This window comes from Triturus cristatus, chromosome 7 (genome assembly GCF_964204655.1).
Source record: "Triturus cristatus chromosome 7, aTriCri1.1, whole genome shotgun sequence".
NCBI classification, from domain to species: Eukaryota; Metazoa; Chordata; class Amphibia; order Caudata; family Salamandridae; genus Triturus; species Triturus cristatus.
This window is the reverse complement of record NC_140590.1, coordinates 1,479,952,059-1,479,968,652: the sequence shown is the minus strand read 5'-3', so window position 1 is coordinate 1,479,968,652 and position 16,594 is coordinate 1,479,952,059. Positions and strand designations below refer to the sequence as shown.

General features: G+C 45.6%; 1 protein-coding gene across 1 annotated transcript in view; it reads left to right on the top strand.

The window, feature by feature from the left end:
- LOC146812216 (protein-glutamine gamma-glutamyltransferase E-like) overlaps positions 1 to 16,594 on the top strand; it is a 348,360-nt gene that overhangs the window by 227,461 nt on the left and 104,305 nt on the right. The gene's annotated exons all lie outside the window — the stretch shown is intronic.

Here is a 16,594-nt window from a genome sequence, read left to right as displayed (position 1 = left end):
AACAGACCTTTGAAATGGTATTCCTTTTCTGAGTAAGTGAGTTTTAGGTGCAATAACTTCTGAAAAATGAGCTATGAATCTTTTGTAGATATCAGTAAACCCCCAAAAACATTGTAGCTCCTTATCGAATTCTGGAGTGGACCAACCTCCCACTGCCTGAACTTTCCTTTCTAACTTTCTCATCCCAAAAAAGGAAAGAATGACTCTTAGTCTCTTGCTACATTATTGATGAAGTACTGAAATGCATCTGAGACATTGCATAGCCCAAACGGCATTACCAGAAGCTCAAATAACTCAAATTGGGTTTTAAAGGCTGTCTTCCACTCATTTCCTTGCGTGCTCGCACCAGATGGTAAGCCCTTCTCCGATCCAGTTTAGTATTTATCTGGGCACCTTTTATCTGATCTAGCAATGCAGGAATCAGAAGTAGGAGGTTTAAGTTTTATTATGGTAATCTCATTCAAAGCATGATATTCAGTATAAGTTCTTATTTCCTCATTTGCTTCAGCAAACAAAAAACAGGGGTGGGGCTTCAGGAAACCTAGAAGGAAGGAGGTAACCGTTGGCCACCTATTTATCCAAGATGTCTTAAATTGGGTCTCTAGTTGGCAGAGGTTTGCTCCCTGTCCAAGTAGCGACTACAATCCTAGTCAGGGTAAGCTAGATACACATTTGTTAATATAAACCTGGGATCACCCTCTGGTACCCTGGCACAGTGCAGGCAAGCTTAATTTAAGAGGCAATGTATAAAGTATTTGTGCAAGACACACACACACACACAGTAGCACAATGAAAACACCACAAAATGACTCCACACATGTAGAAAAATAGAGGATATTTATCTGAGTAAAACAAGACCAAAATGAGAAACATCCAATCAGTAGAAGTTGAGATATGATTTTTTAAACTTTAAATGCAAAAATAGTGCTTAGAAGTCTTTAGTGGTCAAAAGGTTACTTGAGGTCTTGAGGGTCTGGTACAAATCTAAAGTTCAGTCCAACCACGATGGAGGGAAGAGCTGCTACGAGACTCGCGTAGGTCTCGCTAATAAAGTACCTTGGATGGAGCACGCGTCGACTTCAAGAGCACGATGCGTCAGTTCAGATTCAGCCACATCGGCGTCGAGCACCGTAGAGATAAAGGCCCTGTGTTGTTGTCAAGCCATGCAGAACATCATTGTTGGACTTCACAGGCTGTGAAACTGCTTTCTTCAATCAGCCTCTGCGTCAGCGTCAAAAAGCAACGCGTAGGTCACGACCAGCGCAGTGGTGATGATGCATCAGTTTTTGTAGAAAGCAGCTGCAGAACTCACTTCTGAGGCCCCAACAGTTGGGGGCACCTCAGGCAAGGGTAGGTCTTACAGATGGCAGAGTCAAGCAGCACCAGCAGGATTGCAGGAAGTCTTTTGTGTTCCTGAGACTGCAGAAAACAGGAGGCGAGCCAGCAAGCCATTCGAATCACTCTGGGTTCAAGTGAGATGGGTCCAGTCCTTGTCCTTAGCAGGGCAGAGATCAGCAGGGCAGTTCCACAAAGCAGAGAAGCAGTTCTTCAGAACAGTCAGTCTAGGTAAAGTGGCAATCCTTACAGCACAGAAGTCTTTACTCCGGCAGAGCTCTTCCCAGGTCCAGTAGTGTACAGTCTTGGTAGGGTCAGAGTCTCAGTACTTAAACCCAAATGTGCCTTTAAAGTGGGTGGTGACTTCAAAGCAGCTCCTTGAAGTTCACAGGTCCCCTTTTATCCCAGCCCTGTATGCCATCTTTGGGGGGTGATTCATCTGTTGTGAGGGGACAGGACCCAGCTTAGTCAGATTTAAGTGTGAGCTCCCTCTCCCCCTTCCTGCCCAGGAAGGATATCAGAATGCAGATGAGTCCTCTGCCACACTCATCATTCCTGTGTTTGTGGCTTTCTAGAGGGAATGCACAAAGTGTAGCTGTCACCCAGCCCAAATGTGTATTAAAGACGGTGCAGGCACACAGAGCAAAGTTAAGAGCAGAGAAATGTCCACTTTCTATAAGTGGCATTTCTGAAATAGTAATGTCAAATCCAATATTGACACTAAATAGGATTTATCATTGCCATTCCAAAGATATGAAACATGATTTAGCTACTCCTTTCTATTCAGCAATTACAGCTTAAAAGTGTTTTAAAGGCGTTCCCAATGCTAGCCAATGAGAGGAGTAGGCCTCGCAGTTGTGAAAAACGGACTTAGAGGTTTGTCACTATCAGGACATGTAAAACTTAAAAATAGATCTCCTACCGTTTATTTACATAGCACCCTGCCCTCAAGGCTACCCAAGTCCTACCTTAGGGATGACCTTTGTGTAGTAAAAGGGGAGTTTAAGGCTTGGCAAGAAGTTTTAAATGGCACATCAAAGTGGCAGTAAACTGCCCACACAGGCCCTGCAATGGCAGGCCTGAGACAGGTTTAGAAGGCTGCCTATGTGGGTGTCGCAATCAGTGCTGCAGGCCTACTAGTAAAATTTAGATTACAGGCCCTGCGTATATGGTATACCACTTTACAAGGGACTTACAGGTAAACTAAATAAGCCAATCAGGTATATATCAATGTCACCTTGTTTAGGGGAGAAGCAAATGCACTTTAGCACTGGTTAGCAGTGGTAAAGTGCTCAGAGTTCTAAGGCCAACAACAAGAGTCAGAAAATCAGTGGAGGTAAGCAGTCAAAGGGTATGGAAAAGACCTCCCTCAGGATGACAGGTCTAACACGTGTGCCCTCCCCCCAGCTGAAAGTGAAGAAATCTATCCATCCTCCAAGAGGTTCTGATCACTAAGGCAAAGAAACCTGGATAGACCATCAGCATTAGCATTGTCTATCCCTGGTCTGTGTTCCACCCTGAAGTTTATAACCTGTAGGGAAATGGACCACCTCAACCATTTTGGATTCCCATCCCTTATTTGCATGAGCCACCGGAGGGGCCTGTGGTCAGTCTGAATCAGGAAGTGAGTGCCAAACAGGTATGGCCAACTTCTTCAGCGTCCACGCCATAGCTAGAGCTTCTCTTTCTATACCACTCTACCTCTGTTCCCTGCAGAGTAACCTCCAGGAGATGAAGGCTACAAGTTGGCACAGGCCCTAATCATTTAGCTGAGATAACACTGCCATTATGCCATGTTCTGAGGCATCTGTTTGAATGATAAACTCCTTGGGGAAGTCAGGGGCCCTTAACAAAGGGACTGTGCACATGGCTTGCTTCGGACGGCTGTGAAATGCAGTTTGGCATGCCTCTATCCTAATCACATTCCTGGGCTATCTGTCAAGGGGCAACAATTGTACCATATCCCTTGACAAATCTCCTGTAGTACCCAGTGAGACCCAGGAATGCTCTGACCTCAGGCTTGGTGTTGGGGGGTTCCCAGGCCATGATAGTCTCTACCTTGGCTTGGAGGGGTTGCACCTTAATCTTACCCACCAGGCATCCCAAGTACACCACAGACCCCTGCCATATTTGTTATATACTGGTCTTGATAGTCAGGTCTGTCTGTCACAGAGTGTGAAGCACTTCCTGGAGGTGAAAAACGTGGTCCATCCAACTGATACTGAAGACAGCTATGTAATCCAGATTGGCAGCTGAGAAGGCCTCCATAACAGTGAGTACCTGGTTCACCAACCTCTGTAATTTGGCTGGGACATTCTTGAGTTTAAGTGGCATCACTCTGAACTGATAGTGGCCCTGTTGGGTGGAAAAGGCTGGCCTCTACTTGGCACCTTCTCTTAGGACAAATTGCCAGTACCCTGATGTAAGATCAAAGGTACTTAAGTACTAGGCAGCCCCTGACCTGTCAATCAGCTCATCTGCCCTGGGGATGGGATGCACATCAGTCTCTGTCACCCAATTTAGCCCTCTGTGATCCACACATAACCTCAGTTCCGGTGTGGTGCCAGCTGGTGCAGCTTTTGGTACCAAAACCACAGGACTGACCAGGGGCTACTGGAGGGTTCTATCCTCCCCAATTCCAACATCTTCAAGACTTTACACTAAGGGTGGGCGTAGTGGGCGTAGTGGGGCTACGTGAAGCAGCACGTAGTGTGCCCAAATCTACGCACACTACGCGCTTCGCATAGCCCCACTACGCGCCACCCGCCACCCACCCACCCTACTTTTAAAAGATTAAATTAATGTGTAATAAAGCAAATTAAAGGCACTTACCTGACGCGCGGCGTCTCCCGGGGCTCCCTCTTCCTGTTTTTCAATTTTCCTGACAAATGCGCATGCGCGGACGCCCGCGCATGCGCATTTCTTGCGAGAAATGCGCATGCGCGGGCGTCCGCGCATGCGCATTAGTCAGGAAAATTGAAAAACAGGAAGAGGGAGCCCCGGGAGACGCCGCGCGTCAGGTAAGTGCCTAATTTCCTTTATTACAAATTAATTTTTTCTTTTAAAAGTACGGCGGGCGGGAGGCGGGTGGTGGGCGGCAGGCAGCTACGCTTCGCCCACGTAGTGTGCGTAGGCGCTGCCTGCTTCGCCTACTTCGAAAACTGCGAAGCAGGCAGCGCTACGTACACTACGTGGGCGAAGCGTAGTGTCGCGCCCAGGGTTACTTTACACTTGATGTGGCACTCACCTGATCAAACAACCTGTAAGATGTATTCTTAACCAGGAGGTTAGCCCCAGTGTCCACATCATGAGCACACAGGTGGATGGTCTCAGGATAAGGGAGAACATTGAGGAGTACTGTCCTAAACCTTGGTGACAGTCACTCTGCTGCTCAGGCCCAGGATAAGGGAGAATATTGAGGAGTAAAAGTCCCTCTGCTACTCTGGAGTTAGAGTGGGAAAAGTATTTATCCGCCCAAAGGCACATCCTTCTCCTTGGAGTCAAATAGTTCAGAAAGAGTTTCAATCAATCAATCAATATTACTTTATTGCGGCTATTCCAGCCCTAAAAGTACATAAAAATGTTACAGCAATAGAAAGACATACTCCGATCAAATAAAAAAGGGATAGTATCAAGAGGGTGTTATATACATAGTTATAGATGCCAGGGCTTCAGGAGTGCAGAATAAAAAATACTTTATCGTTGTTACTAATAGTTACAAATGGCAATTTAATACTATAAAATAATATAAAAACGTTAGAATATCATTAAGCCATTCCTCATTGGGAATATCTTCAATAGCCAGTGTGGCCAGTGGGAAGAGCTTGGTCTATTTCACGTATAGTAATTACAACAGTAGCATTGCGCTCTATAGTTGTGGCAAAATAAAATATCGATATTAACCATTTTGTACTTTTAACAAATACTTTCTTTTAATCCACATGGCCAAAAGGAATTTTGAAATTGCAACAACAAAAAGTGGATTAATATCAGATTTGAGAATTCTATAAAATTGGCGGAATTCCCTTATTCCCAAATTTTTGCAGAGTTATAAAATCCATTTAGACCTAGGCTGTTTGTATGCCGGTCAGAAAAATAATACATGAATCTCTGAGTCCTCCTCCCTGCAACATCCAGGACAAAGACTAGGCAGGTCCCCTACCCACTTATTTGTTTTTACCAAAAGTGGAAGGGTTCCATACCTAAATTGGAGGAACAACTTCTTGGCTAGCACTGGCTGAATTGTGTCTAACACCTGCTCAAACTGGTCATCTAACTTCAGATCCAGAAAGGCATAGGTTAGACTATTTGCTCTGTTAGCCCCAATTAGTTTATTCAGCTGGTACTCTTTCAATGATCTTGCCAAACAATTTTTGGAAGTAATTAGACATGATTCTTCCGGTGCATCCCATAGATACCCCCTTCCCATGTCGCGGAAAGAGTCCCTCACAAAAGACAATCAGGGTATACCTCTAACAGCGCCCGGTAAAAGCATTACCACTTTGAGTTCCTCCCTGTAGTGTCTCAGCTCAGGCGTGCTCCATAGTCGACGCCAGTAAAGCAATGGACGACTCGAAATCAGATCCACCACTGGGCGGATACCCAAGTCCATTCTCAAAGGAACTAGCGGGGTACTTACTGGAAGCACCATGATTTGCCTAATGAACTTATTTTCAGTTAGGGTCAATGCATGCTTTGGGCAATGTCCCCAGAGTTCTGCCCCGTATAATGAAGCCGACCGCGCTTGCACTCTATATATTTCAAGCGGGGGACTTATGATCTTTTGGGTACAACTGTTCTGAACTTTTAGTATACCCCCTATTGCTTGGGTTAGTTTCAGGTTTGCCCTATCAATTTGGGTACCCCAACCCATTTTGTCGTTTAGGAAGACACCCAGGTATTCAAAGGTCGGAACCCGCTCTAGCGGCATATTGTTAAAATTGGGAACAGGGAAGTTAATATGAGCTGAGTTAAAAGCCATATATTTAGTTTTGGTTATGTTGACCACAAGATTCCTTTTTTTGCAGAACTCGCTAAATTCATTTAATAGTCGTTGCATCCCCATCGGGGACTTCGAGAGAAGCAGGGTATCGTCCGCAAACATTAATGCGGGAAACTTGCGGGACGACAATTTGGGTGAGTCCAGATCCTTTGTGGCCAAGAGGTCATTAACTAGGCCGTTTAGGAAGAGGGAGAAAAGAGTAGGCACAAGAACGCAGCCTTGCCTCACCCCTTTACCAACAGGGAAGGGGGCTGTCAGTTGACCATTCTTGCCAAATCTAACTCTGGCATATGTGCCCTCGTGGATGCGTCTGAATTGGAGACATAAATAGGGTGGAACTCCCATGCCCAGCAGAATCTTCCACAGCTGGTCACGGTCAACCAGGTCAAACTCGATTTTAAGTCCACGAAGGTAAGGTATAGACTCCCTTTTTCCAAAACCACATGTTTCCAGTATATTATCTGCAGTCTAAATAACTGGTCGATTGTTGAGATCTTGGCTCTAAAGCCTGCTTGCAGCGGGGTCAGGACATCTGAATCTTCAATCCAATCCTGCAATCTCGCCAGCAAAACCCTCCCGAAGATTTTTTGGGACACATCTATGAGGCTAATAGGCTTATAGTTCGCTGGTTCAATCGGCGAGCCCTTTTTAAAAATTGGAACAATCTCAGCGCCAGCCCATGTTGCTGGTGCAGGTAGGTTACACAAAATTGCATTAAAAAGTGCTAATAAATATGGGGCCCAAACTACTTGTTCACTTTTATATAAATCCCCGGGAATTCTATCCAGTCCAGGGGCTTTATTTGGCTGGAGTTTCGCGAGGGCAGAGGTAACCTCGCTCATAGTGCATAGGGGAATATCACAGACAAGCTCGGGAATGGAAAGGCAGGGCAATAGCTTCACCGCACTTACATCGTTAAGGGGACTGGAGTAGAGTTCCTTAAAGTGCTGGTGCCATGTATCCTCATCGATGTTGGGATCAATGACAGTCCTACCTTCGACTTGGCCATGATGGACCAAATTCCAGAAACTTCTACTGTCTTTTAGCTCCAAAGCCATTTTAATGTTTGACCATCTCTCGGTTTCCCACTCTGCCTTTGCACTTGCTGTAATTATTTTAAAAGAAAACCTGGCATCTCTGGATATTCTTGCTATCGGCCTCTTTTAGAGAGTTCAACAAAAGTTGTTTTGCCTCTCTACAACTCTTATTAAACCAAGATTTTCTATCCCTTGGAAGTTTAGGTTTATTATTAATAAAAAACATTGCTAGAGAAAAAACCAGAGAGAGCCTGTACCATCTCTTGATGGATTCTCCCGGTATTGCTGGCACTATTTGGAATAGGAAAGTGTTGCGTTTCAATGCTGGCCTGATCTAGGAGGGGTATGATAGTTGCGTACAATTTGGGCAGTGCATCCCTCGAGTGGATAATTTTTGTCCATCTGATTCGCCTCCCTCCATTAACCACCACGAATTTATTTGAGTTAAACATTTAAGGATTTTGATCATGGCACCCCATCTGAAATTTTAATGTTAGGACAAGGGGGTCATGGTCACTCTCCTTGCGTATTTCAATACCAAAATTCAGCACACTATGCCAGAGTTCTACGCTGATCAAGATATAATCAATCACTGTTACCCGATCTGGCCTCTTGAAAGTTGGTCGGCCGGGATTATCTCCCGGAAACTGTCCATTACAGGCCCTTAATGAAAAAGTCAGGGTTAGAGAAGTCAACTGAAGAACAAGAGGAGTCCAACGCTTTGTCGAATACATGCTAGGAGCCGGTATCGACCAAGTGTCATCTTCCTCGCTAGTTATAGATTGGATATTGGCCTCGAGGGGTTCATAATGGAAGTTAAAGTCTCCGCCAATTAAAAAGTTTGTGGTTCCTGCTAATGAATTCAAAAGATTAGAGAGGAGGTCTAGGGTACGGGAAGTCCCACCTTAGTTCACAGGGCGGGAATAGACATTTATAATTGTTGGATGGGGTAATTTGCAATGTGTCAAAATTATGCATGTTATATCGGGAGAATATGTATCCACACGTTTGATCTGATAGCCTAAATGGGAAGCTACCCATATGCATAGTCCCCCCGAAGGTCTCCCTTTTGGTCCCTTTGCGGCCGCCTCACAATACGCCACAAACCCTACCCTATATTGGGGATTTACCGCCCATGTCTCCTGGAATAAACAGATTTCGTGTGAATCAATATAATCCCCCCAATCTGGTTCATCTAATTTGGACACAAGGCCTGCAATATTCCAGGATAGAAGTTTTGGGCCACCTGGGACCGGTTGGATGCTCCGACTAGCATTTCCCTCACCCACAGCTACAGTTAGAGTTTCAGTCGTTGGTGGAACAAATTATGTCACTCGCCCTACTGCAGGACTGTCTATTAAGGCTGTTATTGATGGAACTGCATTCCTTTCTAATTCCCCCACAAGTTTAACTAGGGGGAGCTTTGGCCCATTATCACTCTCTAGTTCCCCTCTTAGGCCAAGAAACTGGTGGAGTCCCCCTCCTGCTGTTTCACATAACTTGGTTTATTCTACAGGGGTTTCGTCCTGATCAGGATAAGTGGGAGGTAGTCAGTCTACCAGGTCCAGAACACTGAACCTATTACCAAGTTGGATTCCTTGTAAGGGGTCGTTACTTTCCCCTATTGTCCACCCGGTAGACCGGATCGACTTACCAGGGACACCCCTGTACTGTTTGTAGTAACCATAGTTAGGCAAATGGTCAGGCAGGTTATAGAAATAACTCAAATCCCGGGCTTTTCTAGCAGATCTTGAAAAGGTGTGAGGGCCTGTACAGACGTACTCCACTACCTTCGGGTTTCGAAAATTTATAACAATACAATCACCCGGGGAATTTTTAGTTCTACATCCTACCCAATTCACTCTTCTAACTGATAATATCTGAGAGTGTATTTCTCTGGGGAGAGGTCTATTGGTGTTTAACCAATGAATCGTCTTGTTCTTCAATTGGTCATACAATTCGACAGTGCCAAATTTTAATTCGGGAACTCCAGTTAAAACCACAACATAGGGGGAACAATCAGGGGGTAGATCTAAATGGTAGGGCTGAATATTTGCGTCCTTCCCATTGGGGAAACCCCTGGTGGCTCTATTATCTTTATTAGGGGCGCCCTCCTGATCACTAGGTGTAATATACCTATTGCCCTGGGTGCTTAAGATCACCTCATCAACCCTGCTCCCTGTTTCGCCCCTCGACTCACTTGGGTCCCTTACTAGTGCAACCCCATCTGGGTTATTTGGGGCGTCTATGATTAACCCTTTTTCCTTCTCCAAGTCAGCATCGCAGCCACCACTCACTATTTTCCCCTCAATATCTCCCAGTTTTGAGTTCACCTGCTCTTCGAATCCCTCCAGCCTATTCTCAATCACTGTCAATCTTTTCAATAGGGGGTCAAGTGCTGAAATTAGAAGGGTTTCTATTTTTAACCAAAAGGACTGCTCTAGTTGTGTGGGCACGATAGCAGGATCTTCCATGCTCGTATCAGGTATGGAGGACAATGTTCCCTTTGTTACTTTAACTGTAGTAATTGCCTCAATAGGCAATTTCCTAGTGTTAATAACTTTAGAAGGCTCCAACTTCTTACCCCTCAAATGGACACCCCCTCTTTTCCTTTTTGGAGCAGGCCCTTGTACGGGTTCTGGCGAATGGCATGAATCCTCATGTACCTCGGCCAAACACGTAATTAGCGTGCCATTGGAGCTTAATGGTATATTGGATAGTGGAATAGTAGATGCAAAATTTCCAATGGGGTTCAATGCAGTATGAGTCTGGGGAATGGGCGTAGAAACAGGTGACCTCACAGGTGTACGTGCATTTGTCAGACCCCCCAAGGATGATCGCTTTGCAAGGACAGGGTCTATTGAGAGACGGCGCTCAGCAATAGCTATTTCGTGGTTGAGGACCGATGTAGCCCTCGTCAGAAAATTATCGAGTGTTCCCACAACGGATCCAGAGCCCGCTCCTCTCTTCCCCCCATGGAAGGACATTCTCTCCTCTTCTCTATCTGTCACCAACTGCATGGTGATCTCATAACTCTCAAAGTGGGGTTTGAGGCGATTGATTTGAAGCATCCTGTGGGGTTGCCTGGGGGTCTCAAGGTTCACCATGTAGGTAGCCTTACCCTTCTATTCAATCACCTCATAGGGCACAGTCCAATGGTCCTGGAGGCCCTGGGTTCCACGGGTCCCATAACCCACAATTCCTGCCTAGGCTATAATTTCACAGTGGTAGAATTTGGGTACTTGGTTCCATGGGTCCCATATCCCCCAATTCCTGCCTAGGCTATAATTTCACAGTGGTAGAATTTGGATCACACCACTCTTTCATCACAGCCTGTCTGGCTTCCAAGTTGTCAGAAGCTTGCTTCCACAACTTAGCCATTTGGGTCTTGAAGGCCTGCATGTAGCCTGGGGACTCTTCCTGGGAGCTTGCTCTCATCCTTCCTTCATCAGACTCAAGATCCCCTGATAGAGTGCATATTGAGAAGATCAAAAGGGCTGAACTCCACTCCCTGGTACCTACCTGCATGCAAACAACAGGCATGGTACAAGGATGTCCCACGTATTCCTGAGGACCTCAGGCAGGCCTCTAATCATGCCTTTTAGGGTCTTGTTGAATCTCTCAACAAGACCATTGGTTTGTGGATGGTACGGAGTGAAGAACTTGTAAGTTACTCCACCTTCCTTCCACAATGACTGCATGTATGGAGACATGACGTTTGTGCCCCTGTCAGACAACTTGCTTGGATAAACCCATGGGGGTAAAAATCCCCATCAGGGCCTTTACTACTGCAAGTGCAGTCATGGTCCTCAGAGGGATTGCCTCGGTGTACGTAGTGGCATGATTCACCAGAACTCGGATGAACCTGTGGCCTGAATCAGTCTGGGGAGCCATAGGCCCTACAATGTTGATGCCCACAGACTCAAAGGGAGTGCCAATGACTGGCTGTGGGATAAGGCGGCTTTGGGCCATTGCCCTGTCTTCCCACTAGCTTGGCAGGTTACACAGGTCCTGCAGAATGCATCTGGGGATGCACTGATCTTTGACCAAAAGAAATGTGGGACACGCCTTGCAAAGGTCTTGTCTTGGCCCAAGTGTCCTGCCAGGGGAGGCTCATAAGCCAGCTCCAGTAGGAAGGTCCTGTAGCATTTGGAGAAATCCAGTGCCCTTGCAGTCCTATGCACAGGAGCCTTAGGCTCACTTTAAAAGAGGTTGCCTTCCCAGTAAATGCGATAACTCCCAGACACATCACCTGCTGCTTGGGCTTCAGCCTGTTTCATCATGCACTCAAGGGTTGGACACTCCCTCTGTGCCCTACAGAACTCCTCCTTGGTGGGCCCTCCTTCTACATGCCATCCAGTACGTGTAGGCAGGTCACCAAGTGAAGCAGTGCCCTCCTCAGTGGGCTCCAGGGCTGCCACCACAGGTGCCCCATCCATCTCAATGGGAAGATACTCAGAAGCTGGTTTACCACACTCCCTGCCTTTCCCCTTTTAGCAGCTGGCTAGGCCATTGTTCCAGGCTCCAGACCTAGTTGACTCCCATCCTGAGCAACCATGGACCTTGTTGTTGCACTGAGCCAATCGGTAACCCCAACATCTCCATGTGAGCCTTGAGCTCCACTTCTTTCCAGATAGTGTGCTCATGGTCATTTCACAGCAAATAGTCCACAGGCATGGCAGGGCTCACAGTAACTTCCAGAAGACCTGTAACCCCCCCTGCACTCAAAGAGAACAAGTGCTACTGGGTAGTGACCTTCTCTGTTGTCAGCCAATACAACCTGATGGAATGCATTGGGACTCACCTGCTCTGGAGACACCAACTGACTCCTTATCACTCAAAGCCTCAACACCATGCCTATTGATGGTGACACATTGCCTATACTTAGTAGTATTTGAGGTCACATGGATCATAAGAACCATCTCACTATCACTCAGGGACACTGGGGTAATCCCACTAAACTCCCCACACCATTAACTGGGACAATGTCCCCCCTCCAGCACTACACTAGCCACCCCGTGGATTCTTTCCTCCCGTGGAAGGAGGTGCTCTTTTTATACACTTGGGATCCCCCTTGTAGTGTCCATATTCTTAGCACTCATATCACTTGAAGGGCTTTGGCTGTTGATCTTTGTCAGGGTATATTTCTTCTGTTGGCCAGATTGGGAAAGAGAAATTAGACTCTTTCCTCTCTGAGTTGTTCTAGGGGCCTTTAGAGAAGTCTGTGTTTTTATCTCCCCCTCTTTCTTCTGTTGGGAACCCTGCCCACCCTTTTGACAGTCCCATTCTGATGCCTTCTTGGACACTCTGGTGCTGACCCATATGTCTGCCTCCTCATCAAGTTTCTTGGGGTCATTTAACTTGCTATCAACCAGGTGTTGGTTCAGCTCTGGAAAACAAATATTAAGCATGTGCTCCTTCAAAATGAGGTAGTACAAATCTGAATAATCATCAGCCTTGCTGCTCCTAACTAGGGGTGGGCGGAATTTGCGAAATTGACTTTCGCAAATTATCACGAAATTGCGCAAAATCTCCGCGAGCACGCTGAACTTTCGCGAAGATGCGGAGATTGCTTTTCCCGCCCGTTCGCGATGTGTTTTTGCATGCTTGTGGGGAAATATATCTCCAACTTGCCCATGCGGTCGCTAATGGGCGCGGCCATCTTGCTCACGATGCTGATTTCCTGTACGGGGTCAAATGAAGTGTTCGCGATCGCAAACTCTCGCAGGATAGCGCGACCGTCTACCAACAATCCAACATCTTGTGGCGCACCTGAATGGATAGAAAAACTTGTCGGCGAACGCAGGGACCCTGTAAGTCGGGACTGCGCGCACGAGAATGCATTTTTAAAGTGCGAACAAGAAAAATACTTCAGTTTCGCAGCAGATTGCGAAAGTTTTAACATGTTCGCGCTCTGCGGAACTCGAAAATGTCAAAATATCGCAAATTCCGTGAGCGGAACGAAATTTACTGCCCAGGCCTACTCCTAACCCAGCCCATCAGTGCCTTGCTGGCATAATCCATGAAATCCACCTATGTTTGGGAAGAGATCTTATGGCTGCCCCAGAACCTATACCTCTCAGGGGTCTGTCCAAACTTTCTGACTAGTATGGCCTTCATTGCAATGTAGCATGTTTGGTCCTTTACTTCTAGTGTAAAGAGTGTGTCCCTCACCACGGTGGGCATTTTCCTCCACCAACAAACACCCCAGAACGCCTCTGGGACCTTGTGCACTTTCAGAGCCAGTTCATAGGATGCAAACCATTGATCTATGTCATCCCCACCACATAACTGAGCACCACATTCTTTTGGATTCTGACTCTGGACTCATCAGTCACCACTGTAGGTATAATACCAGCATTGCTGTTACTGGACCCCATTTGTAGGGCTCTTATGTCCATTTCTCTTAGACTGAGCTCATGGGTAAGTTCCCTCTTCTCCATATCCAAACACTTTCTTCACAAACCTGCTTCAACTTGGGAAGCCCTAACTTCAATTTTCTTTTCTCCCTCCTGTCTTCCAGATCCTCTGTTGACAGGCAATTTGAGGAGATACTGCTCCCTGCTCTGGTAACCACTGATGCTCCTGTCAAGTCATTGGCCCCTTCCATGGCAGTTCCAGATCCACATTTAAACTCCAGATACAGGTCACCCTCCACCTTAGGGATCTCCTGCTTCTGGGATGTCACCCCCTGCATCCTGGGTCTCTGCCCTGGCCCTCAAACCTTTCTGTAGCTGCATCTTCCTAATGAAGCCCCTTGTAGAATCTTGGATGTCCTTGCAGAAATCTGTCAGCTGCTGCACAGTGTAGAATTCTAACCTTGCCAACTCAAACTCAATTCTTGCAGGTATGGCTTCTCCAGAGAGAGGCATAATTTAGCAGATAATTAAAAAAAAAGGCCAATCAGGGAGAATTGAAAAAGGCCCGTATTGGTCTTAGATATGGAGTTGTAGTGAACACTGAATGACTATATGTTATTGCACAAACACAAGTTCTATACTCACCGATGATCACCAATGTAAGAAATTGGGTCTATAGCTTGCAGAGGTTTGCACCCTGTCCAAGTAGGGACCACATTACAAGTCAGGGTAAGCTAGATATACATTTTAAATTAACCTGTGCTCATCCTCTGGTAGCTTGGCACAGAGCAGGCAGGCTTAACGTAAATGTGTAAAGTATTTGTGCAAAACACACACACAGTAACACAATGAAAACACCACAAAAATACTCCACACAGGCTTAGAAAATAGAGAATATTTCTCTGATTAAAACAAGACCACAACAACAAAAATCCCATCAGTGGAAGTCGAGATATTAATTTCGCCTCATCACCATAAATCAGGATACAAATAACTGTGGTTTAAAAGCTCTCTTCTCTGGAGAATTAAACTCCTGTATCAGAACAAAGGAATGCAACCCCAGCCAAACAGCATTACTCCTTCAAAGAATAAGCATACATCTATTTAGTGTACTAGGAGATATCAAAGAATGAAAGTTTTAGTGTGAGAACCAAGCGCTTACGGTACTGGCTGCCCCACGTGGAGGAGACTGAATTTCTCCCTGGAACACCTGCAAAGAGTGGATGCTGCGAGGTGTGACTGTGAAACCCTTTCATCAAGAGAATCCTTCCCAAGAATCAATAGTAATTAAGTAACATGAACACGATGGGCAGCACACTGTATCTTCTCCTCATGCTGAGATACACAATAGAAAACAATTGCTGCAAGGCATGGCTCCCTTTTCACCTGAAGGCGTCCTTGTTAAGTTACCAGGGGATTATGGTCTGGGCCGGATTGGCCGTAGGAGGCACCGGGTATTTTCCTGGTGGGCCAGAAGGGTGGGGGCCGGTTTTAGACAACTGGGGGGCGGTTTTGCAGCAGTGCTGCAAAATCAGCTCCCTGTAACAAACTTTAAGCTGCAATGTTTCCCACCAGCACCCCCACCCCCATCGCCCTCCAGGAGGACAGTTGGACATAATTGCCAAGGCAGGTTTGTTTTACCAGTCTTGCCCTGATTATGGCATATATAGTTCTAATTTTCCTAGTCTTGACACTAGAATGAAATGGCCTGATATTGTAATCATGACAGTTTTATTTGACAAGTGGTAGATGCTCAATATTATATTGTTAACTTTGAATCAGTGGGGCATTGGTTTATGGTCTCTTTCTCACAAAACACGTTCTTGTATCAACCTGCAATTTATTAACTTTCAGTGCTAGACTTCTGGGAATTATTATCGTCCAATACTGGACAGTCTGCAGGCCATATATTAGCTCATTTTATCAATGCCCTTTTTCTCTTTGATTTGTAATTATAAAGGAATTGACAATTTTTAAATTCGCATTTTGGAATATTTTCATCCCAAAAAGAGTGCCACTAAAAAAGTAAAATCTTTTAAAGTGCCTTGCAAAAATATGTTTGTCGTCAAAGGTGTATTCATAAAACAGAATGAGAAGAATCTATTGCCACGGAATTAGTAGACACCAGAGGCTTCTATACAACAGATTTTTGGGAATCCTGTGCCGTGCCCTTTTTTGGATTGTGCTGCATTTTGTGGAACAGAAAGCTCACTAGCTAGTGTTAGCTAGGCACAGGAAGGTTAAAATAGGTAATCTCTGGAAGTAAAACATTTAGAGACCGCACTCTTCTGTGGTGGAATATATGGCACACTTCTAGTCTCTGGGTGATCAGTTGACCATATAAACTTGAGGATGAATTTATCTTCAAAATCCAGCACTTACTCTTTTGAGCAGACATGAACGTGGCTTTACCCTTCAGTTATAGAGATAGGACAGTGAACACAGGTTAAAAATAGGGCAGTGTCTTTTTACATAAAAAGTTGCAGAACTCCCTTAGCAGCAATCTTCAATTATGTCCACTTGCTTAATGTAACAGGACGCGTCTTCAAAATTGCTTCAGTGCATTCTGACATAAATTTAACTTCTAACAGTTTGCTTGCACGTGACATTACCAGTGTGGCACAAATTTGTGAGGAGACGGTATAGAAGAAAAGTGAGTTCCAAATGTTGCCGAAATGGAGTGCTGCTCAATGTGCTTCTACCTCTGACAAAATATGAGTGTTCTCTCCTAAGCCTCAGTATGCACATCAATGTAAACACCAGTTATCTGATAATGGCGATATTGTTGAAGACAAAAAGGAGAGTGAGTAATTCATAAAACTATTCAGGAGTGGTGACGGTTTGTTGAAGCATACAAACTA